This window comes from Ailuropoda melanoleuca, chromosome 1 (assembly GCF_002007445.2).
Source record: "Ailuropoda melanoleuca isolate Jingjing chromosome 1, ASM200744v2, whole genome shotgun sequence".
NCBI classification, from domain to species: domain Eukaryota; kingdom Metazoa; phylum Chordata; class Mammalia; order Carnivora; family Ursidae; genus Ailuropoda; species Ailuropoda melanoleuca.
The window spans coordinates 88,262,414-88,288,542 of record NC_048218.1 but is presented as its reverse complement, the minus strand read 5'-3'; the positions used below and the strand labels follow the sequence as shown (position 1 = coordinate 88,288,542).

The following is a 26,129-nucleotide window of genomic DNA, read 5'->3' as shown; positions in this document are numbered from 1 at the left end:
GATTTATTTTTCCTTTGCCTAGATTGTGGAACCAGAGAATTCTCTCTTAATGTTAAAGGTATATATTCTTTGATGCCAGCTGATTATTTATGTATATTATGTATACATACATAAATATAAGTATATACATATTTAAATAAACACATGTACGTATTCATTGATGCCAGCTTATCTTGTGTGTGTGTGTGTATGTGTGTGTGTGAGCACATACATATGGGTGTGTATATATATCCCAACACATGTACATTTTAAAATTGGATAAAGGAAAGGATTATTTGGCCATCTATATATTTAGATGGGATCTGTTCAATATTCAAGGTTGGAATTATTAATCTTTTAAATGTCCTTGTTAAAACAGTGTTAAATTCTACTTTTCATCTCAGCTTATTCCTATCATTGACCTTGATGAGATCAGCTACAGTTCTGTTATTTTGATGGATACTGCAATAATAGAATAATTAAATTACATGGAATCCAAGTTGTGTTAGAATACTTCCATTACTATTCTTCTTTATCTTCATAAAGTTCCAGTTCTTGTAGAACTCCTCAAGGGCTATAATACTGTAAAAAGTTAACCATGAGTCTATTGGTAGTAAGATTTAGACTGAATATGTTCTTTAATGAATTAATTCATCCTAAGTAATCAAAATAACAAGACCAGCATACAGATGAATTCTCTGTCCTAGCCCCACTGTTTACCTGTTCTATTACTTGCTCATGAATAAAACACTGCATTATTTATTAAAGATATTTATAAAAACCTATACTTTTAGATTCTTATCTAGAGTCTTTTCTTAACATTTTATCATTTTGCCAAAATATTTTAATATTTTGAAAGTATAGATGATATGCACACAGATAATACCTTTTAGAATAATTCCTTCTCTTTACTTTTAAAGGGGTGTATCATAAGCATATATTCACCTTATATTTATATTGAAGTCTGTCCAGTCCTGGAACGTGGGTCAATAGGTCCTAAAAGGAAGAGGTTTTTCTTTGTAACTGAACATTTTATTTTATTTTTTAAGATTTTATTTACTTGACAGAGAGAGCATGAGCAGGGGAAGCTGCAGGCAGAGGGAGAGGGAGAAGCAGCCTCCCCACTGAACAGGGAGCCTGATGTGGGGCTCCATCCCATATGACCTGAGCGGAAGGCAGATGATTAACTGACTGAGCCATCCAGGTGCCCCTATCTTGTTATTTTAATACTATTTACATGTAGTTTAGAAGTTCCTTCCTTTGGAAAGCTTTTCTTCCCCTAGCCTGCATTGTTTCTTGCCTGCAACTTGTTAGCTATGCCTCCTCCTTGGTCACAGTATGCTTTAAACACACCTCTGCTTATCTTTATTATTGTACCTGCCACATCTTTGAACATCAGCTTCAAAAATGCCTGTCTTCCCCATGAGACCATGACTTCCTTGGTGGTAGGAACTCATTTTTATTTATCTTGTTATCTTATTACCTGGCACAAGCTGTAACATTCAATAAGTACTTTTCGAATGAATAAATAATATTTCCATTCCTTGGTGATTGCTTGTGATGATTATGAAAATTAGAGGACTTTGACTAAAATAAGTGAAACATATTGAATTCTAACATATTTATATATATTATGTATACATACATAAATATAAATATATACATATTTAAATAAACACATGTACGTATTCATTCTTATTCATTCAGTGCTAGAGTCTTTTATGTCAAAAAGAGATGAACCTGGCAAATAGTATCTTTGGAATGAAAATGAACATTACAAAGAAAAAAAGATTTATTTATTTATTTGAGAGAGTGCATGAGCAGGGCTAGGGGCAGAGAGAGAACCCTCAAGCAGACCCCTGCTTAGTGCGGAGCCTGACTTGGGGCTCAATCCTGGGACCTCAAGATCATGACCTGAGCTGAATCAAGAGTCAGCCGTCCAAAAGACTGAGTCACCCAGGTGCCCGAAAATGAACATTTTCAATGTACATGTGTTTAGTGGTTCAAGTGAAAATCACTGAATCCTAACATTTTAGAGGCCTTCTTTCTTTTTTATCTTTGAGAGCTTTATTGAGGCATAATTGACATACAGTAAGGTATATATCAAGTATGAAGTTTGTAAAGTCTTGACATGTGAATATACCAGTGGAATCATCACTACATTATAGTGAACATACCCATTAGGCCCAAAAGTTTCCTCATGCCTGTTTGTAATTCCTCCCTCCTTCCCGGGCCCCTGCCTTTATTTCCTGGGAAAGAATTGGTCTCCTTTCTGTTTTATATTTTAGTTTTCTATAATGTTATGTAAATAGGTCATGTGGTATGTGCTGTTTTTGCCTCTTTAAGTGTAGTTTAGGGATTCATTTGTATTGTGTGTATTAATAGTTTATTTTCTTCTTTGGCGAGCAACATTCCTTTATATGAACGTGCTACAATTTATTTCCCTGTTGATAAACATTTGGGATCTTATAGTTTTTGGCTCTTATAAATAAAGCTGCTATGAACATTGATATACAAGAGTATATCTGGACTTATGCCTTCATTTCTCTTGGGGAAATATCTAGGAGTGGAATGGCTAGACTGTATGGTAGGTATATGTATAACTTTTTAAGAAACTGCCAAACTGTTTTCCAAAGTGATTGTGTCATTTACATTCCAGTCATTAGTGCATGAGATTTTCAGGTCTTCCACTTTGTGTAGACAGGCTTTTGAATTTTAGCCATTCTGGTAGAAGTATAATGGTGTATCTTTGTGTTTTTAATGTGCATTTCTCTTATGACTAATGATGTTAAGTATCTTTTCATTTGATTATTGCTTTCTATATATATTTATTGATGATGTGCTTGTCTTAATCTTTTGCCAAATTTTCGATTGTTTTTTTGTTGAGTTGTGAGAGTTATTTACATGTTCTAGATACAAATTCTTTATCATATAAGTGACATGAAAATATATTTTCCTGTCTGTGGCTTCTCTTTTCATTTACAGTGCCTTTTGAATAGAAGTTTTAAATTTTGATGAAATCCAATTTGTCATTTTGTTCTTTTACAGATTATGCTTTTGCAGTATCATACTAAGAAATCTTCATTTACACCAAGCTCACAGAGGTTTTCTTTTATGCATTATTCTAAAAGTTAAAATTTTTTAGAATTTAGGTCTGTCATCCATTATGAGTAATTCTTATATAAGGATTAAAGCATGGATCAGCTGTCCTTTCTTTTTCTTTTGTTTGTTTGCATATTGATTTTCAGTTGTTCCAGCATCGGGTTTTTTTTTTTTTTATTTCAATGTTTTATTTAAATTCAAGTTAGTTAACATATATGGTAAATTGGTTTCAGGTTCAGAATTTAGTGATTCATCTCTTACATACAACACCCAGTGTTCATCACAACAATTCAGCATCAGTTGTTCAAAGCTGAATTGCCTTTTTTCCTTTGTAAAAAATCAGTTGTCCATATATGTGTGTGTCTCTTTTGGAATATCTGTTTTGTTGCATTGATCTACTTGCCTATCTCTGTCTGAGCCAGCCCTACAACTTTGTTCTTTTTCGAAGTTGTTTTGCTTATTCTAGGCCCTTTGCATTTCTACATGATTTTTAAAATCAGCTTTCAATTTAATACAAAAATCAGGCTAGGATTTTGTTTGGGGAGAATTGACATCTTAACACTATTGTGTTTTCTGACCTATGGACAAGGTATGCCTCTCTGTTTACAGATATCTTCTTTAATTTCTGCAATATTTTAAGTTTTTATTTCACAAGTCATACTTTTTTGTCATATTTATTTTCTAAATATTTCATATTTTTATGTTTTAAGGTTTTTTTTGTAAATTTGAATTTCTGATGATTCATTTTTAGTTTATAGAAGTACTGTTGATTTATATGTATTGTATGTTGATCTTGGATCTTACAACCTTGCTATTAAACTCATTTCTAGTATTTTTTTGTTGCTGCAGATTCCATTGGGTTATCTCTATAGAGTATTATGTCCTATAAGATTATTTGCAAAGGCAGTTTTAGTTCTTCCTTTCCAAACTGAATGCCTTTTATTATTTTAAACTCCCCATCCCCCTCAACACACACACACACACACACACACACACACACACAGGTGCTCTTGCTAAAATCTCTAGAGTAATGTTGTGTAAAAGTGGTGACAAACATCTTTATGTTTTTTGTGATCTTAGGAAGAAAATGTTCATTCTTTCACCGTTAAGTATGCTGTTAAATGGAGGTTTTTTGGAAAATGCCAGAACTTCTCTTCTATTCCTAGTGTGCTAAGAAATTTTAGCATGTTGGATAAGGGATTTTGTCACGTGGCTTTTCTGCATCCATTGAAATGATCATGTTTTTCTTTTTTCAGTCTGGAATATTGTGAATTAATTACTGTTTAAATGTTAAGCCAACATTGCATTTCTGGAATAAATGAATAAACCCCATTTGATCATTATATATCGTTGGATTCTTTGGGCCTAAATTTTGTTTTAAATTTTTGCATTTATTTACCTGAGGCATATTGGCCTCAACTATCTTTTAGGGTAATGATAGCCTTATAGAGTGAGTTGGGACATAATCGTCCTCCTCACTTTTCTGGAAGATTTTGTTTGGTGTTGAGATTATTTCTTTCTTAGGTATTTAGGAGACTTTTCTAATAAAGCTATCTGGGTCTGGATTTTTACTTGTGGGTAGGTGTTAGCTACAAATTCAATTTCTCTAAAAGTTACGGGGGTTTAAATGGCTGTTTCTTCTTCTTCTTCTTCTTCCTCTTTTTTTAGAGAGGGCAAGATGGGGTTGGGTGTTGGGCAGAGGGAGAGAGAGAATTTTAAGCAGACTCCATGCCCAGCATGGAGCCTGACATGGGGCTTGATTTTACAATCCTGAGACCATTACCTGAGCCGAAGTCAAGAATTGGACGCTTAACCAACTGAGCCAACCAGAGGCCCATAAATAGCTATTTCTTCTTGAATGAATTTTGACAGTTTGAGACTATTTTTTCTGTTTTATCTAAGTTGTAGGATTTATTGCCGTAGAGTTTTTCATGATATTCTCTTAATTAATAACTGTAGCATTTGGAGTGGTGCTGTGTCTCTGATACTTGATAGTGAAAGTTTTTGTCTTCTCTCTTTTTTCCCCAGTCTGTTTTTTTTTTTTTTTGATTATTTCAAAGAATCAGCTTTTTTTTTTTTTTTTAAGATTTTATTTATTTATTTAACAGAGAGATACAGAGCACAAGTAGGCAGAGTGGCACGCTGAGGGAGAGGGAGAAGCAGGCTCTCCACTGAGCAAGGAGCCTGATGAGAAGCTTGATCCCAGAACCCTGGGATCATGACCTGAACTGAAGGCAGCCGCTTAACTGACTGAGCCACCCAGGCACCCCAAAGAATCAGTTTATGATTTCATTGAATTCTTCTGTTGTTTTCTGTTTCATTGATTTCTACTGTATTCTTTATTCTTTCATTTCTTTTACTTAATTTAGTTTTAATTTCCTCTTTTTGAGGGAGTTATTACATTTTTAAATTAAAGATTATTACAATAGGACAGATATTTTATAATCATGTTGAGTTTAGTTAAGTTGGTTTAGTTTTATATTACAGCTTAAGAAGAAAATTAGAGAAGCTTAAGAGAAGGTTACTTGTTTCTCCTCTGGAGCAGTGTAGAAGATCTTAATGCATGCTCAGTGTTTTCCTCTCCATTTATTTTCCGTACCATCTTGAAAGTAGCTGTTAACTGAAATGCTCTGTCTGATTTGCAAAGTATTTATGCTGTTAATTTCAAGTTTATTATGCTTACAGAGCATTGGTCTAAATTAATATTTATTATTTTTTGTTAAAAAATGTAATACTTTTACTTTATGTCAAATTTACATTCTGGCAATTCTTTTTTCTTTTTTTCTTTTTTTTGAGTTTTTTAAATAAAGTTGTTTTCTAAAAATCCCTCCTACAAATGTCCTCTTTAAAAATGAAGAGAAACAAAGACAAAAACTTATCTTAATGCAGTTGGTTTAAAATCAGCCAAATTCAGGTTTTAAGGAGTTAAAGTCAACCAAAAGTTCTGCACTTAGTAGTAGCAGCTAATCTTGCCTTTTCCCAGAGATAGAGTCAGTGAAGACAGCTGTTGAGAGAGGTGGATGAAGATTATAGGCCACTGCATTGTAGATAATATACTGATGCTCCCCTGAGTAAGGCACCTCTTTGGCAGCCATTTGCTAGGCAATGATAGCAAAAAAATAGATGTCAGCTCTGGGCATTATGGTCTCTCAGGAGCTCTGGGGTTGGCTGGATGTATGTGCTGTCTATCTGGTAAAGAGTCTTGGAAGCACAGCAGATCTTCCAGCTTCTCGACGTAATCAGTCACCAATTTTTCAGGCATCTTGCTCATTAATCAAAATGTTTGCCAGCTTCAGGTCCAAGTGTACAATGCTTTATGAGTGAAGGAAAAGCAGGCCATTCACACATCTAGGGAATACTTATTTTCCTAGGTGTATGAAAGTATACACTTTCCCAAATTTAGTTGTTCTCTGGCATAGGAGTGAGGCCTCCTTTCTCCTCCTCAGGACAGCTGATAGCACCATATGTGACTTGGTGTAAAGTGACATTGCCACCAAACTCCATGATTATGGTGTAAATACCATTAACACCCTCAGGTCTGTGAGTGCTGGCAGTCACAATCCTTATGATATTGTCATGACAGAGCCTTGCTGTGTGTGGCTCAGCCCAGAAATTCCACTGGGATGCCAGTGAGTTTGTTTTTAAACATTTTTTTTGATATGTATAGGCAGAAGAGTCTAGGAAACAGACTGAGAAAAACTGGTTAGAGAGGTAAGTGGAGAAAGAAGGGATAATATTATTCTAAAACCAGGAGAGAGCCGTTGAAGAGGTGGGACCGACCAGGAGCATTAAATACCATAGGGAGGTCAAGTAAGAGAATGAAAACCTGGCTTTTAAATTTAGAAACTTAGAAGTCATTTAAATGATCTTAGCAAGAATAATTTCAATAGTGTGGTTGAAGTAGCAGCAAATTGCAAAAGGTTGGGGGATGCAAAAGGGGATGTGGGGACAGGAAGCATAAGCAGCTCTTACAGGAAGGGTACTTAGGAAGGGAAGAAGTAAGCATAAGTCAAGGAGAAATGTGAACATATTTATAGGATGATGAAGGAAGGATCCAGTTGAGAGGAAGTTGATGTGTGAAAGAAAAGATCATTGAGAAGATAAAGACCTTGAGTGATTGAGAGCAAATAGGATTTAAAGAACAGATAGAGGGACAAGCCTAAGGTAGAAGTTTCTTCCTTTAGGGCATGAGGAAAAGATGGCACAGTTATAGATAAATATATCTCTGGGGAAAGGAGAGTGAGAAAGATTCTTCTTGATGGAACTGTGAGGAACTATCTGCTGAAGGAGAAGAGGTTAGGGATAGGATATGATGCCTGGAGAGTACAATGGACATTAGGGACTATCACTGAAGGCAGTGGGAAAGGTGGCCTAACCAAAGGGTAGCTCAGTGGCCTGGGGAGCTCAGCTGAGGTGAGAGGCAGTGTATTTTTAGCATGATGTTCTACATTAGTCTTCAGGAATCTGGGCACAGGAGCATAGGGGGCAAATGATAGGTCTGAGAAAGGTCTTCGGTTAACAGGGCTGAAGCAGAGGGAATGGATTCTGACAAGAATTTTGTTGAAATTATGTGTCATAAAGTCTAGGTTGGATCATAAGGAATTTAGACAGGGACATGGCAGGGCTGGGGGTGTGTGTGGGAGTGATGACCTGCAAGAAAGTAGAGGTGGTCAGAGCATAAGAAACTTCAGTGAGTTTCAGGATCAAATGTATCAGAAGGAATGCAGTGAGATTTTTGGAATGATGAGGGCTGTAATCAGGGGGTAATTTAAGCTGTTTCAGATGATGGTGGCCCAGGATGTGACCCTGGGAATGGGGTGGCTGAAGAGGATTAAAGGTACAGGCTGCTGGAGATAAGCTCAGAGTTGAGATGTTCACAAGTATTTAGAGCTGTGACTTAAGAAACTAAAATTATGATGAACATTGGGGAGGATATGTGTTGTGGTAAGCACTGTGTGTTGTGTAAGACTGATGAATCATAGACCTATACCCCTGAAACAAATAATATATTATATGTTAATAATAAAAGTAAAAAATGCAAAATAAATAAATAAAACCTTGTTTAAAAAAAACCTAAAATTAATTTTTAAATGATTTTTTAATTTATCCGGAGCCATGGGGGTTTGTTTCTTCCCACAACTCAGTGAAAGTGTTGGTGGGATTACTTTGGTGAATTATCTCTTGATTATTTTCCTGCTATCTTGACTACTGAGGTACTTCTCCTTCTTGAAATGCCATTGTATACATTTAGTAAATGTATTATTATAACTTATTAAAAAAGTGATATAGTAGGGGCTCCTGGGTGGCTCAGTTGGTTAAGCATCTGCCTTCGGCTCAGGTCATGATCCCAGGGTTCTGGGATCAAGCACCACATCAGGCTCCCTGCTTCTCCCTCTCCTTCTGCCCTTTTCCTCCTGCTTATGCTTTCTCTCTCTCTCTCTCTCTCTCTCTGTAAAATAAACAAATAAAATCATAAAAAAAAATTCACTGCTAAAAAAAAGCTGATACAGCATTTTTGATACTCATTATTTGTGGTCATTAAATTATCCCAAATATTTTTTCTTAGCTCCATTTTTCATTAGTAAATCATTTTCATGCCTATTATTAGCTATTGCTATGTATATATATATAGTATATTTTACCATTTTGGATGAGGGAACCTGTTAATTGGGGAGAATAATTTTTCCAAAGTCTCAATGACATGTTATGCTTTTCCAAGTGTTGTACACATGTCTGAGGCACTCAGACTTAATATAAAGAAAAAATAATTTTGGTATTTTTCATATGTTCAGAAAACTTTGACAGTGCATGAGGGGTGAAATTTTCCCTTTCAAAAGCAAGGGAAATTAAAGGAAAATGAATGCCTAAGCGGCTATGACAGGAAAGTTTTTTGAGCTTTAATCACCTCTTTCTATGCCGTTTAATTCTGGTGCTACTTAAATTTAAGCACTCTTATCCAGTTTCACAAATCTTCATTGCCATTGTTACATTCAGAGGCAGAGTGCTTTGACTTAGTTCCATTAATAAAGTCATTTTAGCATTGAGCATGTCTGCATTATGAAGTGAGGGGTGCATATGATAGCTACACTCAAAAGAGAAGACTGAAGTCCAGAGAAATCTTTGGCCTTGGCTGAGATTTCCTAACTTTATTTCTGTTTATTTCTGTTAATGATTTCTGGCATAGCCTCATGAATAAAACAAGGCACCTGGATGCTTTTCTTAAAAAAAAAGTGGGGGACAGGGTATAAGGAAGTATTTAACACGCCTAATCCATCCGATTTCTGAAAGTTGAAGATAAAAGTGATAGGGCGGTGAGGACATGTAGGGCATGAGGCAGTGACTCCTACCCCTCAGGTGGCGTGTCTCAGTACTATAACAGTGCCAAAGAGGTCTGCTGTGTTTCTGTGTCTACAAGGATTTCCGGATGCTGTACATAGTCCTTGATATGTTTTTCTGAAGAAAATCTAACCATAACTTAACTATTTATATTTTTCTTTCTGTTACCTCAATGTTAAAACAAAACAAAAGTTGGTTGCTAAAATCAACATTTATCTTAAGGGGTAGGTAATACTTATTTTTGATTTGGTTCAGTTTATCTTATTGATAAAAAATGTAATTGTCCAAACTACTTTTGCTTCAAAAAATGCCTTTTTGGAATTTTAAATTAATAATTAGATTACTTAAAATAAAAATGACTAAGATGTGTGCTTATTTCCCTTAATACTAGAAATGCTATTTTAAAAAGAATGCGATTTTGAACAAACGAAACTATCTTGAAGTGGTGAACATTTATGGATTGTCTTGTAATACAGAAACAACAAAATGAATTGCGTTTAAAAATTTAATAATTTTACAAGAATTAAAAGATTTCCAAGTTTTGACTCAGCATTTCCCTTTTATTATTAGAATATAAAGTACTCTTCTTATAGTAGGTCTTCTAATAAAGTATACACCGCCTATGTTTCCTATTACTGCTAGGATGAGTGACTGTATGCGATTTAGTCTTTCAATTTTCAATATTTTCTGTGGAAGAGTCAAATCAGCAATTTTCAAAATATAAATGACCTATCTTGACGTTATTTTTCAGAGATAGGAAATTTTAGTGGTAGGTTTCCCTGTAACTTCTGCACCAAATGCTGCATAGCAAATCTGGGCTTTCTTTTTAAGTGTTACTGGCTTTTATAAAGGAGCAAGCCAAACTCTTTCACCTTTTGCTTGAAATGGAGCCTGCCTGGTAGAACAAGAACAGACCTGATTCTAATCTTTGGTGCATTCTGTCTCTAGAGCTTTAGAGAAATAAAGAAAGGAGGAGTCTCTTCCTCTTCTCCCAATCCCTCCTACTTTTCTTTTTTTCCCTTTTTTCCCACTTCAGTGGCTGGTAGAAAAAACAAATATTATCAACTATTTGCTATTTCATAGTCTATTTGCTATTAGTATTTATCGCAGAAAAACATTTTATTAAACATATTTGATTTATTTATTTATTTATTATTTTTTAATTTTTTTAAGGATTTTTTAAAAATTTATTTGACAGAGATAGAGACAGCCAGCGAGAGAGGGAACACAAGCAGGGGGAGTGGGAGAGGAAGAAGCAGGCTCATAGCTGAAGAGCCTGATGTGGGGGCTCGATCCCATAACGCCGGGATCACGCCCTGAGCTGAAGGCAGACGCTTAACCGCTGTGCCACCCAGGCACCCCTATTTATTTATTTATTTATTGAGAGTGAGACCATGAGCATGATTGCATGCACATGTGCTGGGGTGTGGGAGTGTGGGGGGGTGAAGCGAAGGAGAGGGAGAGAGAGAGAATCTTAAGCAGGTTCCCCACCCAGCATAGAGCCTGACACAGGGCTCGATCTCATGACCCTGAAATCATGACCTGAGTGAAATAGAGAGTTGAACATTTATTAAGGCACCTCTTATTAAACATGTTTATTAAAACATCTAAAAGTTCATTAATTCATTATGTTTAAAATGTTTTTATCATCTTTGTTGTTTTGCCTTTATTATTTGTAGTTTTCTTAATCATGTTTTTTAAAACTTCATCCTGTACTGTATATTGCTCAGATTAATAAAGATGCATATTTGATATTACCATTTTTACCAGTCCTCCTTTTTAAAAAGTCTAGACCAGAGGGAGATGGAGGTTAAGATGGCGGAGGAGTAGGGGACCCCTTTTTCAGCCGGTCCCCTGAGTTGAGCTGGATAGGTACCAGACCAGCAGGAATATCCACGGAGTCAGCCTGAGATGCAGGAAGATACATCTGGATCTCTACAAATGAACATCTCCAGCGCTGAGTATCGAGGTACGAAGCGGGGAGCCGTGAAACCGCGCACAGATATCCGAAGCTAAACAGAAGGGGGAGGGAGCCGCAGTGTCAGGGCGCCGGGAAGCGGTAGCCACCTGCAAGGGGGAGCGGACAGACCGCGGACCCGCACGCTTGAGACAGCAGGCTGAGAAGGGAGCTCCGGGAGCGCACGCGGGACGGCTGGCGGTTGGCGGGCCACCTGCACGGGGGAGCAGGCGGACTCGCGGACGGCACCCGCGAGACAACAGACTTAGAACGCGAGCTCCAGGAGCGCGCGCGCAGGGCGGCTGGCGGGCCACCTGCACCGGGGAGCGGGCGGACCGCGGACCCGCACTCTGGAAACGGCAGACTGAGTCCGTGAGCCGGGAGCGTGCACCACCAAGCATCTCACGGAGCTCCGGAGCTCCGGTGTGCTCACTGGATCGAGGCTGAGACCGGGAGCTCCGGGAGCGTCCGCGGGGCGGCTGGCGGCTGGAGGGCCACCTGCACGGGGGAGCAGGCGGACTCGCGGTCAGCACCCGTGAGACACCAGACTGAGACGGGGAGCTCCGGGAGCCCGCGCGGGGCGGCTGGCGGCTGGCGGGGTTGGAAACACAAAGGACAGAGACGTGCCGGCCCTGGAAGTGAGGGCTGGGACGCCGGGTGTGGGGCGCACAGCCCGGGATGCTGCAGGGTTGAGCAGCACCAACAGAAACAGAGTTAAAGTGGCCAGAACATCAGTGGAGAACGATCCGCGATCCCTCTGTTCTGAGACAGAGGCTGAATTTCAGCCGCTGCTGCTCTCTCAGAAGAGGCATAGCAAACCGCCAGGGAAAGCCGCCAGAGAACAAAAGCCCGGAAATACCGGCTCACAGGGTGCCCATCCCCATCCCCCCTCGCAAGGGACACAGAGACTCTACCCAAACAGGGTTTTCTGAGTACCGGCAGGCAGGCCCCTCCCCCAGAAGGCAGGCTGAAAAATCAAGAAGCCCACAACCCGGAGCGCCTGAGTGGCGCAGTCACCAAGCACCTGTCTTCGGATTAGGGTGTGATCACAACGCTCCGTAAGGAGTCCTTCATCGGGCTTCTCCACCGGGAACCTGCTTCTTCCTCTCCCACTCCTCTGCTTGGGTTCCCTTTCTTGCTGACTGTCTCTCTCTCTCTCAAATAAATAAATAAACTCTTTAAGGAAGAAGCCCACATCCCTAAGATCTCTATAAAACAAGGGCGCACGGCCTGGGTCCCAGTCAACACTTGGGCTCTGGACAACCCTGCAATCTCTCTTCATCAGAATGACGAGAAGGAGAAGTCCCCCCCAGCAAAGAAAAGATAATGAGTCTGTGGCCTCTGCCACAGAATTGGCCTCGGCCACAGAATTAATACATATGGATGTATCCCAATTATCAGAAATGGAATTCAGAGCAACAATGGTCAAGATGATGAGTAAACTTGAAAAAAGCATCAGAGAAAGCGTTGCTGAGAATATAGAATCCCTAAGGGCAGAAATGAGAGCGAATCTGACAGAAATTAAAAACTCAGTGGGCCAAATACAGTCAAAACTAGAGGCTCTGACGGCCAGGGTCACCGAGGCAGAGGAACGCGTTAGCGAATTGGAGGATGGGTTAGTAGAAGAAAAAACGAAAATAGAAGCTGGTCTTAAAAAAATCCACGCCCACGAATGTAGATTACGGGAGATTACTGACTCTATGAAACGATCCAATGTCAGAATCATCGGCATCCCTGAAGGGGTGGAGAAAAACAGAGGTCTAGAAGAGATATTTGAACAAATTGTAGCTGAAAACTTCCCTAATCTAGCAAGGGAAACAAGCATTCGTGTCCAAGAGGCAGAGAGGACCCCATCCAAGCTCAACCAGGACAAACCTACGCCACGGCATGTCATAGTGCAATTCGCAAATATTAGATCCAAGGATACAGTATTGAAAGCGGCCAGGGCAAAGAAATTTCTCACGTACCAAGGCAAAGGTATCAGGATTACGTCAGACCTGTCTACAGAGACCTGGAATGAGAGAAAGGCTTGGGGGGGCATTTTTAAAGCTCTTTCAGAGAAAAACATGCAGCCAAGGATCCTTTATCCAGCAAAGCTGTCATTCAGAATTGATGGAGAAATAAAGACGTTCCAAAATCGCCAATCATTAACCAATTTCGTAACCACGAAACCAGCCCTACAGGAGATATTAAGGGGGGCTCTATAAAGGTAAAAAGGCCCCAAGAGTGATACAGAGCAGCAAGTCACAACCGATACAAAGACTTTAAAGAGAAATGGCATCATTAAAATCATATCTGTCAATAATCTCTATCAATCTAAATGGCTTAAACTCTCCCATAAAACGCCACAGGGTTGCAGATTGGATAAAAAGACATGACCCATCCATTTGCTGTCTACAAGAGACTCATTTTGAACCCAAAGATGCATTCAGACTTAGAGTAAGGGGATGGAGTACCATCTTCCACGCAAATGGACCTCAAAAGAAAGCTGGAGTAGCAATTCTCATATCAGATAGACTGGATTTTAAACTAGAGGCCATAGAGAGAGATACAGAAGGGCACTATATTATTCTTAAAGGAAGTATTCAACAAGTGGATATGACAATTATTAATATATATGCCCCCAACAGGGGAGCAGCAAGATACACAAGCCAACTCTTAACCAAAATAAAGAGACATATAGATAAGAACACAGTAATAGTAGGGGACCTCAACACCCCACTATCAGAAATAGACAGAACACCCTGGCAAAAACTAAGCAAAGAATCAAAGGCTTTGAATGCCATACTCGACGAGTTGGACCTCATAGATATATATAGAACACTACACCCCAGAACCAAAGAATACTCATTCTATTCAAATGCCCATGGAACATTCTCAAGAATAGATCATGCTCTGGGACACAAAACAGGTCTCAGCCAATACCAAAAGATTGAAATTATCCCCTGCATATTCTCAGACCACAACGCTCTGAAATTGGAACTCAACCACAAGGAAAAACCTGGAAGAAACTCAAACACTTGGAGGCTAAGAACCATCCTGCTCAAGAATGACTCGATAAACCAGGAAATCAAAAAACAAATTAAACAATTTATGGAGACCAACGAGAATGAATACACAACGGTCCAAAACCTATGGGATACTGCAAAGGCAGTCCTAAGGGGGAAATACATAGCCATCCAAGCCTCACTCAAAAGAATAGAAAAATCTAAAATGCAGTTTCTATATTCTCACCTCAAGAAACTGGAACAGCAACAGAGGGACAGGCCTAACCCACTGACAAGGAAGGAGTTGACCAAGATTAGAGCAGAAATCAATGAATTAGAGACCAGAACCACAGTAGAGCAGATCAACAGGACTAGAAGCTGGTTCTTTGAGAGAATCCATAAAATTGATAGACCACTGGCAAAACTTGTCCAAAAACAAAGAGAAAGGACTGAGATTATTAAAATTATGACTGAAAAGGGAGAGGTCACGACCAGCACCATTGAAATTGCAAGGATTATTAGAAACTTTTATCAACAGCTATATGCCAAAAAACTAAACAATCTGGAAGAGATGGAGGCCTTCCTGGAAACCTATAAACTACCAAGACTGAAACAGGAAGAAATAGATTTCTTAAATAGGCCAATTAACTATGAAGAAATTGAGTCAGTGATAAACAACCTTCCAAATAATAAAACTCCAGGCCCAGACGGTTTTCCTGGGGAATTCTACCAAACATTCAAAGAAGAAATAATACCTATTCTCCTAAAGCTATTTCAAAAAATAGAAACAGAAGGAAAGCTACCAAACTCATTCTATGAGGCTAATATTACCTTGATCCCCAAACCAGGCAAAGACCCCCTCAAAAAGGAGAATTACAGACCGATTTCTCTAATGAATATGGATGCCAAAATCCTCAACAAGATCCTTGCTAATAGAATCCAACAGTACATTAAAAGGATTATCCATCATGACCAAGTGGGATTCATACCTGGGATGCAAGCATGGTTCAACACTCGCAAATCAATCAATGTGATACATCATATCAACAAGAAAAGACTCAAGAACCATATGATCCTCTCAATTGATGCAGAAAAAGCATTTGACAAAATACAGCATCCTTTCCTGATTAAAACCCTTCAGAGTGTAGGAATAGAGGGTACATTTCTCAATCTCATAAAAGCCATCTATGAAAAGCCTACTGCAAGCATTATTCTCAATGGGGAAAAGCTGGAAGCCTTTCCCTTAAGATCAGGAACACGACAAGGATGCCCACTCTCGCCACTATTATTCAACATAGTACTAGAAGTCCTTGCAACAGCAATCAGAAGACAAAAAGGGATCAAAGGTATCCAAATCGGCAAAGAAGAAGTCAAACTGTCTCTCTTTGCAGATGACATGATACTCTATATGGAAAACCCAAAGGAATCCACTCCCAAACTATTAGAAGTTATAGAACAATTCAGTAAGGTGGCAGGATACAAAATCAATGCCCAGAAATCAGTTGCATTTCTATACACGAATAACGAGACTGAAGAAAGAGAAATTAGGGAATCCATCCCATTTACAATAACACCAAAAACCATGCGTTACCTTGGAATTAACTTAACCAGAGACGTAAAGGACCTATATGCTAGAAACTATAGATCACTTTTGAAAGATATTGAGGAAGACATAAAAAGATGGAAAAATATTCCATGCTCATGGATTGGAAGAATTAACATAGTTAAAATGTCCATACTACCCAGAGCAATCTACACTTTCAATGCTATCCCGATCAAAATACCGAGGACATTTTTCAAAGAACTGGAACAAATAGTCCTTAAATTTGTATGGAACCAGAAAAGGCCCCGAATCTCCAAGGAACTGTTGAAAAGGAAAAACAAAGCTGGGGGCATCACAATGCCGGATTTCGAGCTGTACTACAAAGCTGTGATCACAAAGACAGCATGGTACTGGCACAAAAACAGACACATCGACCAATGGAACAGAATAGAGAACCCAGAAATGGACCCTCGGCTCTTTGGGCAACTAATCTTTGATAAAGCAGGAAAAAACATCCGGTGGAAAAAAGACAGTCTCTTCAATAAATGGTGCTGGGAAAATTGGACAGCTACATGCAAAAGAATGAAACTTGACCACTCTCTCACACCATACACAAAAATAAACTCCAAATGGATGAAAGACCTCAATGTGAGACAGGAATCCATCAAAATTCTAGAGGAGAACATAGGCAACAACTTCTATGACATCGGCCAGAGCAACCTTTTTCACGACACATCTCCAAAGGCAAGAGAAATAAAAGATAAAATGAACTTATGGGACTTTATCAGGATAAAGAGCTTCTGCACAGCCAAGGAAACAGTCAAAAAAACTAAGAGACAGCCCACGGAATGGGAGAATATATTTGCAAAGGACACCACAGATAAAGGACTGGTATCCAAGATCTACAAAGAACTTCTCAAACTCAATACACGAGAAACAAATAAACAAATCATAAAATGGGCAGAAGATATGAACAGACACTTTTCCAATGAAGACATACAAATGGCTAACAGACACATGAAAAAATGTTCAAAATCATTAGCCATCAGGGAAATTCAAATCAAAACCACACTGAGATACCACCTTACGCCAGTTAGAATGGCAAAGATAGACAAGGCAAGAAACAACAATTGTTGGAGAGGATGTGGAGAAAGGGGATCCCTCCTACATTGTTGGTGGGAATGCAAGTTGGTACAGCCACTCTGGAAAACAGTGTGGAGGTCCCTTAAAAAGTTAAAAATTGAACTACCCTATGACCCAGCCATTGCACTACTGGGTGTTTACCCCAAAGATACAGACGTAGTAAAGAGAAGGGCCATATGCACCCCAATGTTCATAGCTGCATTGTCCACAATAGCCAAATCATGGAAGGAGCCGAGATGCCCTTCAACAGATGACTGGATTAAGAAGCTGTGGTCCATATATACAATGGAATATTACTCAGCTATCAGAAAGAACGAATTCTCAACATTTGCTGCAACATGGACGGCACTGGAGGAGATAATGCTAAGTGAAATAAGTCAAGCAGAGAAAGACAATTATCATATGATTTCTCTCATCTATGGAACATAAGAACTAGGATGATCGGTAGGGGAAGAAAGGGATAAAGAAAAGGGGGGTAATCAGAAGGGGGAATGAAACATGAGAGACTATGGACTATGGGAAACAAACTGGGGACTTCAGAGGGGAGGGGGTGGGGGAAGGGGATGGACTGGTGGTGGGTAGTAAGGAGGGCACGTATTGCATGGTGCACTGGGTGTTATACGCAACTAATGAAGCATCAAACTTTACATCAGAATCAGGGGATGTACTGTATGATGATTAACATAATATAATAAAATAAAATTAATTATTAAAAAAAAAAAGTCTAGACCAGAAACTTTACCTCTTTTTTTTTTTTTAAGATTTTATTTATTTATTTGAGAGATAGCACTAGAGAGAGAGAGCAAGCATGAGTGAGGTTTAGAGGGAGAGGAAGAAACAGACTCCTTGCTGAGCAGGGATCCTGATGTAGGGCTCCATCCCAGGATCCTGGGATCATGACCTGAGCTGAAGGCAGCCGCTTAACTCTAGGATACTGTAGTCAGTCAAAGGAAGCTCTTTGCTATAGAGCTCTTCTGTCAATTTACGTGTTTTGCCTGTGGTTAGACCAAAAAAAAAATCAGTTAACAGTCTCATTTATATCAAAATGATATTGTGAGGTAATCATAATGTTCTATGGTGAAATAGTGCATAAATCAGTTTTCTTTAGAAGAACAAAATATTTTATTCCACAGTTAGATACAAGACCCCAAATGTAGATGTTCTGGAGGAGAGTAGCAATTTAATTTTCCTTTTGAGTAATATGGTAATGACACAGATAAAGAACTTAGGGAAGAACTTAATGGTTTTCCTAGCAAGTAGTTGTCCCTAGTCTGGTATTCTAGCTTGATACTACCCTAGGTGCAATTGGATGTTAATGATCAAATCAAAATAAGTTAAGGGAATTGGTGACTCAAGTAGGCATTTCTTAGTTTTTTCAGATTAGAGGAGACTGGTCCCTAAGTCTCCATTCCAGCTACCCATTTAAACATTGTCTTCTGATTTAAGGAATATTTCCAAACTCAGATTTGTTCTGTGATTTGCTATATTCCATATTATAATATTCTTTATTTTTAAAATGAATTTTCTTTCCTCCTTTACTTGGGGGAATGACAGCTTACCTATTTAGTGCCTATTACAATCTGGTTTATGAATAGTATGCTGAAAGGAGATTCGGAAAGAATATGGATATAAGTGGTCATTATCAGACTATTGACGTTGGTTTTATGGAAGTAAAGAGGGAGGAAGATGCACCAAAAGTAGTTGTCACCTACCTAAGATTAGCTCTTAATGCATTAACAGTAGCACAAGTTTATTTCCAACCTGTGTCACTGGATATCTCTGTATAAGGAAGTGTTTTCTATTTCACAGACATTTTTTTAAATCCCGGCAAACAATCTCACGAAGGCATGAAGTTGTCAAAGAAGAATCAGCCCAAAGCATCTCCACTAAGGAAATGTTTCCAAGTATATAAATTGGTCATAACATCAACTCTATATACAGAAGGCAGCACTTTAAAAAAATTTAAAATATGGTATAGGTCATTACTGTTATCCTAACAGTCTGATTACGTATCTTCAGCTGATAAGTTGTCTCCAATAGAGATCCATTTTGTAACCTAATATTATGGAGTGAGTGGGGAAATCCTTTTGTAAAAATTCTCCACTACTATCTCCATAATCTCTACTTCACTGAGTTTCATCCAAGTGCGAAAATGAAAAATTATAACCTGCCAAGCATCAGTGGCCGAGTGAAATGAAAAAATTGGGAGTTAATAACAGTGATGCCTCAAAAAAAATTTCCTGGCCAATTTAACATTGCTTCATCCAAGGTCACTTCCCAGAGCTGATTATTTTTAGTAATTTGCAGATGAGACCATTCTACCTTGGTCATGGTTAGTGAAGATCAAGAAAATGCCAGAGAAGGTTTAAGACTCAAGGTTATCTATCTTTCTCAAATAAGATGCAAACCACGGTTTCACTTTATTTTCTTAAGACCTAGCAGAAAATAATTTTCAAAGAAAAGAACCTTAAAGCCTGTAAGATCTTTTATTGGATATAAAGTCGCAAAATAAAACACTAGGGGTAAGGGTAGTAGAAGGACACTATTTAGTAGATCCTTAAGTAGCATTTTATGTGGCAAAGAAATCCTCAGCATGTTTTCCTAGAATTTTTAGTCTAATGCTTAAAAAACCAACCTACTGTAGATTGTATTTTGTATAAACATTGATTTACATTTCTAGAAATTCCTAGAAAATCTCCATTACTTTTTCTTGCCTATTTTGAAATTCGAAGTTACATTGTAAATAATCCTAAACGGTCTTGTTTTTTTACACGTAAATAATTCAGGTAATACAGACAAGTAAAAAAAAAAGAAAATAAAGCTTTCCTTTAATTTTGTTAATCTCAGATAACTTTAATTGATCTTTTAGTGTAACTTCCCAGACCTGTGTATCTCTGTGTGTATGTCTATATATATGTAGGTACGGGGAGAGACAGATGAGTAGGAAGATAGATTTTTTTTTTTTTTTAAATGAGCTCACACAGAAGATATACTCACATTTTATCTAGCACCTTGCCATGGGTATCTTCCTGTCAATAATTATAGGTTGCCTTGGCCTCAGATTGTGTTTGTAGCATCTGATATTTATGAACATTTAGAGTAGTTTTCTATCATATAAATAATTCTGAAATAAATACAACTTTCTCTATATATCAGATTATAAAATAAATTTTAAAACTGAAAATGAAGATTTAGGTATTTGATACTTACTGCAAAATACTCTCTAGAAAAATTAAGTATTTCCACTAGCACTACATTCTTACAAGGGTATACTAAGGTAGATGAACTTTGATATCTCAGTATCGTTTTTGTTCATTAGTGATGTTGACCATATTTTCAAGTATTTAGTAGGCATTGCACTGTCTTTTGTGAATTTCTTGTTCATTTCTTGCTTTTTCTCCCATTAGTGTAATCTTCTTTTTCTTATGAGTATTTAATAATAACTATATTTTTAAAGGATATTAGTCTTATCTCACCTATTTAAAATTTTTTTTCTATATTGTCAGTTCTAGTTTTATTTGTATTTCCCCCAGTATTTGTTAATCTTTTCCTAATGGTTTCTGGCTGTGGAGCCATGCTTACAAAAGCTTGCCCTACATGAAGTTATATGACTAATTCTTTAAAATTTTCCTCTGTTACTTTTTTTTATGTTTAATGTTTAATCCATAAGGAATTTGGTATTAGTTATGATTTGAGACAAGAGTTTAGCTTATTTTATTTCCAAATGGCTAGCCTATTGACATACTACCACTTAATAAATAGCCCAGCCTTTCTTATTGATTTGGAATGCCTCAGTTGTCATAATACATGTTTACCAACTGTCTTCTGAGGAGTTTTAGGCATTCCATGATGTGCTGTCAGGGAATGTTGTTCAAGATCTAGAAAACTAAGTAACTGGCATTCTCTTCTTACCTTCCTTATATTTTTATTGAAATATCTGTGAATTTTTTCTTTTTTTTTTTTAAGATTTTTTTTTAAGATTTTTATTTATTTATTTGACAGAGATAGAGATAGCCAGCGAGAGAGGGAACACAAGCAGGGGGAGTGGGAGAGGAAGAAGCAGGCTCATAGCGGAGGAGCCTGATGTGGGGCTTGAACCCATAACGCCGGGATCACACCCTGAGCCGAAGGCAGACGCTTAACCGCTATGCCACCCAGGCGCCCCAGTGTTTTCAGTATTTCACCATATGAGAATGATGTTAGCTGTAGGTTTTTCAGAGATGCCATATTAGTCTTCTTGGGCTGCCATAACAGAATACCACAGACTGGATGGTTTAAATGCAGAAATGTATTTTCTCATAGTTCTGTAGGAATCCAAAATCAAGATGCTGTTAGAGTTGGTTTCTGATGAGGGCTCTCTTCCTGGTTTGCAGGTGGCTGTTTCTTGCTGTGTCCTCGCTTGGCCTCTTCTCTGTCCAAGTCTACAGACAGGGAGAGGGAGAGGGGGAGGGTGGGGGAAGGAAAAGGGAAGGAAAAGGGGGGGGTTTGGTTAGGGGGAGAGAGAGAGAAATTTGTAACTAGTCCTGTTGGATTAGGGCCCTGCTCATGACTTCGTTTAATCTTAATTATCTTATTTAAGGTCCTGTCTCCAAATACAGTCATATTGGGGGTTGGAAATTCATTCAACAAATGAATTTTGGGGGAACACAGTTCAGACCATAACATAGATCCTGTATCAGATTGAAAGTTCCCTTCTATTTCTGATTAGCTTAAAATATTTATTATGAATAGGTGCTGAATTTTGTGAAATGCTTTTTGGCATCATTGACATGATAATATTTTTTTTCCTTTTTTAAATATGTTACTGTGAGTAAATCACATAATTCATTTTTTGAATGTTAAATGCACCTTGCATCTACTTGGTCACCTTTTATATGCCTTTCATATATATTGCTCTTTAAGTCTTTATTATATGCATTTATGTCTAATTTATATACTTTAAATATTGGAGAACTAAATTTGCTAAAATTTTGTTAGGGATTTATTTTCATGTCTGTGATCATAAAAGATACTGATCAATAGTTTTCTTGTAATATCTTTGTTTGGTTTTGGATTAAAATAATGTTTGCCTCATCATGTGAATTGGGAGATGTTCCTTCCTCTTCTATTTTGTGAAATAACTTATATAGAACTGATATTATTTCTTACTTAAATATTTGATAGAATTCCCAGTGATGCTGTCTTGGCCTGAAATTTTCTTTTGGAAAGGTTTTAAAATTTGAATTTAATATTTCTTTGACAAGGGCTATTTGGGTTATCTATTTCATGCTGAGTCACATCTTTCAAAGAATTTGTTTTCATCTAAGTTATTGAATTTGTTGCCATATGATTGTTCATAATTTTCTTTCCTTATGGGTTTAGTTTGTGTATATCTGAGTAATGTCCTCTCTTTCATTCCTGATATTGGCAATTTGTGTCATTTCTCTCTTTTGCTTGATCAGTCTATTTGGAGTTTTATCAATTTTTTTAAAATTTATTTTTATTTGTTTATTTGAGAAAGAGACATAGAACAAAAGTTGGGAGAGGAGTAGAGGGAGATGGACAAGCAGACTCCACACTGAGTGTGGTGCCTGGCATGGGGCCCCATCTCACCACCCTGAGATCATGACTTGAGCTGAAATCAAGAGTCAGAGCTTAGCCGATTGAGCCACCCAGGTGCCCCTGGAGTTTTATCAATTTTATTGCTTCTTTCAAATAACTAGATTTTGGTTTCATTGATATCCTCTATTGTTTGTATATCTTCTATTTCATAGATACCTACTTTTACCTCTATTATTTTCTTCCATATGTTTATTTTGTATTTAATTTCCTTTGTTATTTTTTCAGTTCCTTAAGGTAGACGCTTGAGGAAAATGATTTAACAATTTCCTTCTTTTCTAATACAAGCATTTGATGCTACAAATTTCCTTCTAAGCACTGTTTTTGTACAAATTATGATATAGGACATTTTTATTTTCTTTCAATTCATATATTTCTTAATCTATTATGACTTTTTCCCTTTTGACCCATGTGTCGTTTGGAAGAGTGTTATTATTAGATTAATATTAGAGTCTAATATTTTGGAGCTTCCTGATACATTTTTGTTACTGATTTCTCATTTAATTCCATTGTGGTATCATACTTTGTATGATTTCAATCTTTTTAACTTATTGAAATTTGTCTTATGACCTAGAATATGGTTCATCATGGTGATTGTTCTACATTTACTTTTACAAAAAAAGTGATATGTTCTACAGATGTTAATTAGATCAAGTCAATTGATAGTATCACTCAGGTCTTCTCTATACTTAACTTTTTTCTGTACTTTTCTATAAATTATTGAGAAACACATGTTGAATCTCTTACTGTAATTGGTATTTTTGTAGTTCTCTTTAAGTTCTATCAGTTTTAACTTCATGTTTTTATTTTTTTTTATTTTTTTTTATTTTTTTTAAAGATTTTATTTATTTTTTCGACAGAGATAGAGACAGCCAGCTAGAGAGGGAACACAAGCAGGGGGAGTGGGAGAGGAAGAAACAGGCTCATAGCGGAGGAGCCTGATGTGGGGCTCGATCCCATAATGCCGGGATCACGCCCTGAGCCGAAGGCAGACGCTTAACCGCTGTGCCACCCAGGCGCCCCGATTTTTAAATGAATGTAATTTTCCTATGGTAAAGTGCATATGCTTTCAATGTTGATTATGACGTGAAGTTGTTTTCAATCTGAAGATTGTTTTTTATTTTATTTTCTATTTTATTAGAGAAAATGAACAAAATTTCACATTCCAAGTAAGACTTCGAGTTTTGGTTTTCTTGGGGGGGGTTGTTTCTATTTACATATCATCTGCTGATTAGTAAATATTACATAAAGTCTGCTCATTTATGTCAGTGAAACATTCTTTTGTCAAAAAGAAGCAATATGAATTTTCATCTTTAATTGCAGTTACTTCTAAAACAGTTATCCTAGCAGTTCCTTTACATAATCTTGAAATTATGTTTGCTTCCTAGATTTAATTGAAAATAGTGTTGATACATATATTAGGATTTTTTTCTAGTAAGGTATTATAATATGGCAAGTGTTTCTGCTTTAATGTTGGATATTCTTTCTTTTTTCTCAGTTTTAAAACATTACACCCGAAGAAAATCTAGATGAACTACTTGCTAATGAATAGTGATTTCGCTTTTGAGTAGTTTTGAGAAGTTTTAAATTCGATTTGAAATTTTTCAAACTGTTTTTTCTTTCTTGAAAAGAAAACACTTCATTTTGTTATAAGACCAGATTGGCGTAAAGTGATACGTGGCACCAGGCTAATTTAAATGTTTTTTGATTATTTCTTAATTGATGGTCCAGCGGATTATCTTGCTCACATCCTTGTACATATTTCTTTTCAGAACTTTCCAGTATGTTTCTGTCATTCACTGATTTTCTCCTGAAACCAGAATATCATTTAAGAAATAACTAAACTCAGACACCTATAGAAGCCATGTAGGTGAAATAGACGAATGAAGTGTAAAGGTGATCTCTGGTAACTAACACAGCCTTCAGGCTGGTGAGTAAGTTGGGAGTTGTGGGGAATCTCTAGAAAACTGGAGAATAGATGCTGTTTAGGGGAAGTAGGCACTAACCAGCGTCAGCCATGGTTTACTATGTGGGTATGATGGCCCACAGTTGTCAAATCTTCCAATTATATAGAGAAGCTAAAAATCTCATCTCTCTCTCTCTCCTGTGTGTGTGTTGTGCGTGTGTATAATTTCCTGATTTTTAAAATTTGGCAGATCATTTTTAATAAACACTCTCTGGACCAATGCTGTTTGGCATGTCAGCTATCTATGAACAAATTGCTTTTGAATCTCTTATTTAAAATTTTGTCTTTAAAAATAAGACTTTCCATCAAGTAATAGTTTAGCCTTAGTTTTTTTTTACGCAAAATGATTTTTAAAAACATTTTTGAGTACCAACTTTTCAAACTTATCTAAATATAAACCAGGCCTGAGTTTGACAGGTTGGATTGCAGGCTGGTTAGAGACCATTTCCTTCTCTTCCTTCAACGTCTCCAAATCCATTTTTTTTTTTTTGTGCCTCCACCTGATGTGTTGTTCTATCCTTATTCCTCAAAACTAGTTAATTAACATGACTAGATAATGCTACCTTATTATTATTTTTTTTGTAAATATTTTATTTCTTTGTCAGAGAGAGAGAGCACAAGCAGGGGGAGTGGCAGGCAGAGGGAAAAGCAGGTTCCCCGCTGAGCAAGGAGCCCCATGCCGGACTCCATCCCAGGACCCTGGGATCATGACCTGAGCTGAAGGCAGACGCTCAACAAACTGAGCCACGCAGGCATCCCTAATTCTACCTTCTTAACATCTTTCATACCTGTTCACTCTGATACCCATTTCCAGAGTTGACATCCATCTCCACATCTATCTCAGCTACTTTTGTTGAGTCCACCATCCTGTTTCATCTGTTTAATGCTACTGTTTCCTAAGTGGTCTCTTTGCTTGTGGTCTTTCCAGATCCATTCTTCACACTTGAGACAGAGAAATGGCCTAACTATGAAGTAAATCACAGTCCTACTTCAGATCTTTCCAGTATTCTCCATTGACTTCTGAATAAATTTAATCACCTTAACATGACCTGCAGGGCCCTTTATTCTCTGGTTTTTGGTTGCATGTCTGACTTCGTCTCTTGCCATTCCTCTTCAATATTCCATGTTTCAACTGGATTGAATTCCTTCAACATTTATGTTTTCTTTTCTTAATAGGTCTTTATAAATGCGGTTCTCCAGCCCAGGCCTCTTTTTTCTACCCATTTTGTAGCAAGTTGATGTGCAAAAGAGAGGACAGATAAAATATTAAAAAGTTCATTTCACTTAGCATAGCCTCCTCCAGTCCCGTCCATGTTGCTGAAATGTTGTGTAATTGTTCTTTCTGATGGCTGAGTAATATTCCGTTATATATATGTGGACCACATTTTCTTAATCCAGTCATCTGTTGAAGGGCATCTTGGCTTCTTCCACAATTTAGCTATTGTGGACAATGCTGCTATGAACATTGGGGTGCATATGGCCCTTCACTACATCTGTATCTTGGGGGTAAATACCCAG

At 37.5% G+C, this 26,129-nt stretch overlaps 1 protein-coding gene and 1 pseudogene across 2 annotated transcripts in view; one reads left to right on the top strand and one right to left on the bottom strand.

Annotated features, from left to right (window-relative positions):
- NAALADL2 (N-acetylated alpha-linked acidic dipeptidase like 2) overlaps positions 1–26,129 on the top strand; it is a 1,303,052-nt gene that overhangs the window by 55,977 nt on the left and 1,220,946 nt on the right. The window lies entirely within an intron of this gene.
- Positions 6,045–26,129, bottom strand: part of LOC109488873 — a 37,854-nt pseudogene continuing 17,769 nt past the window's right edge.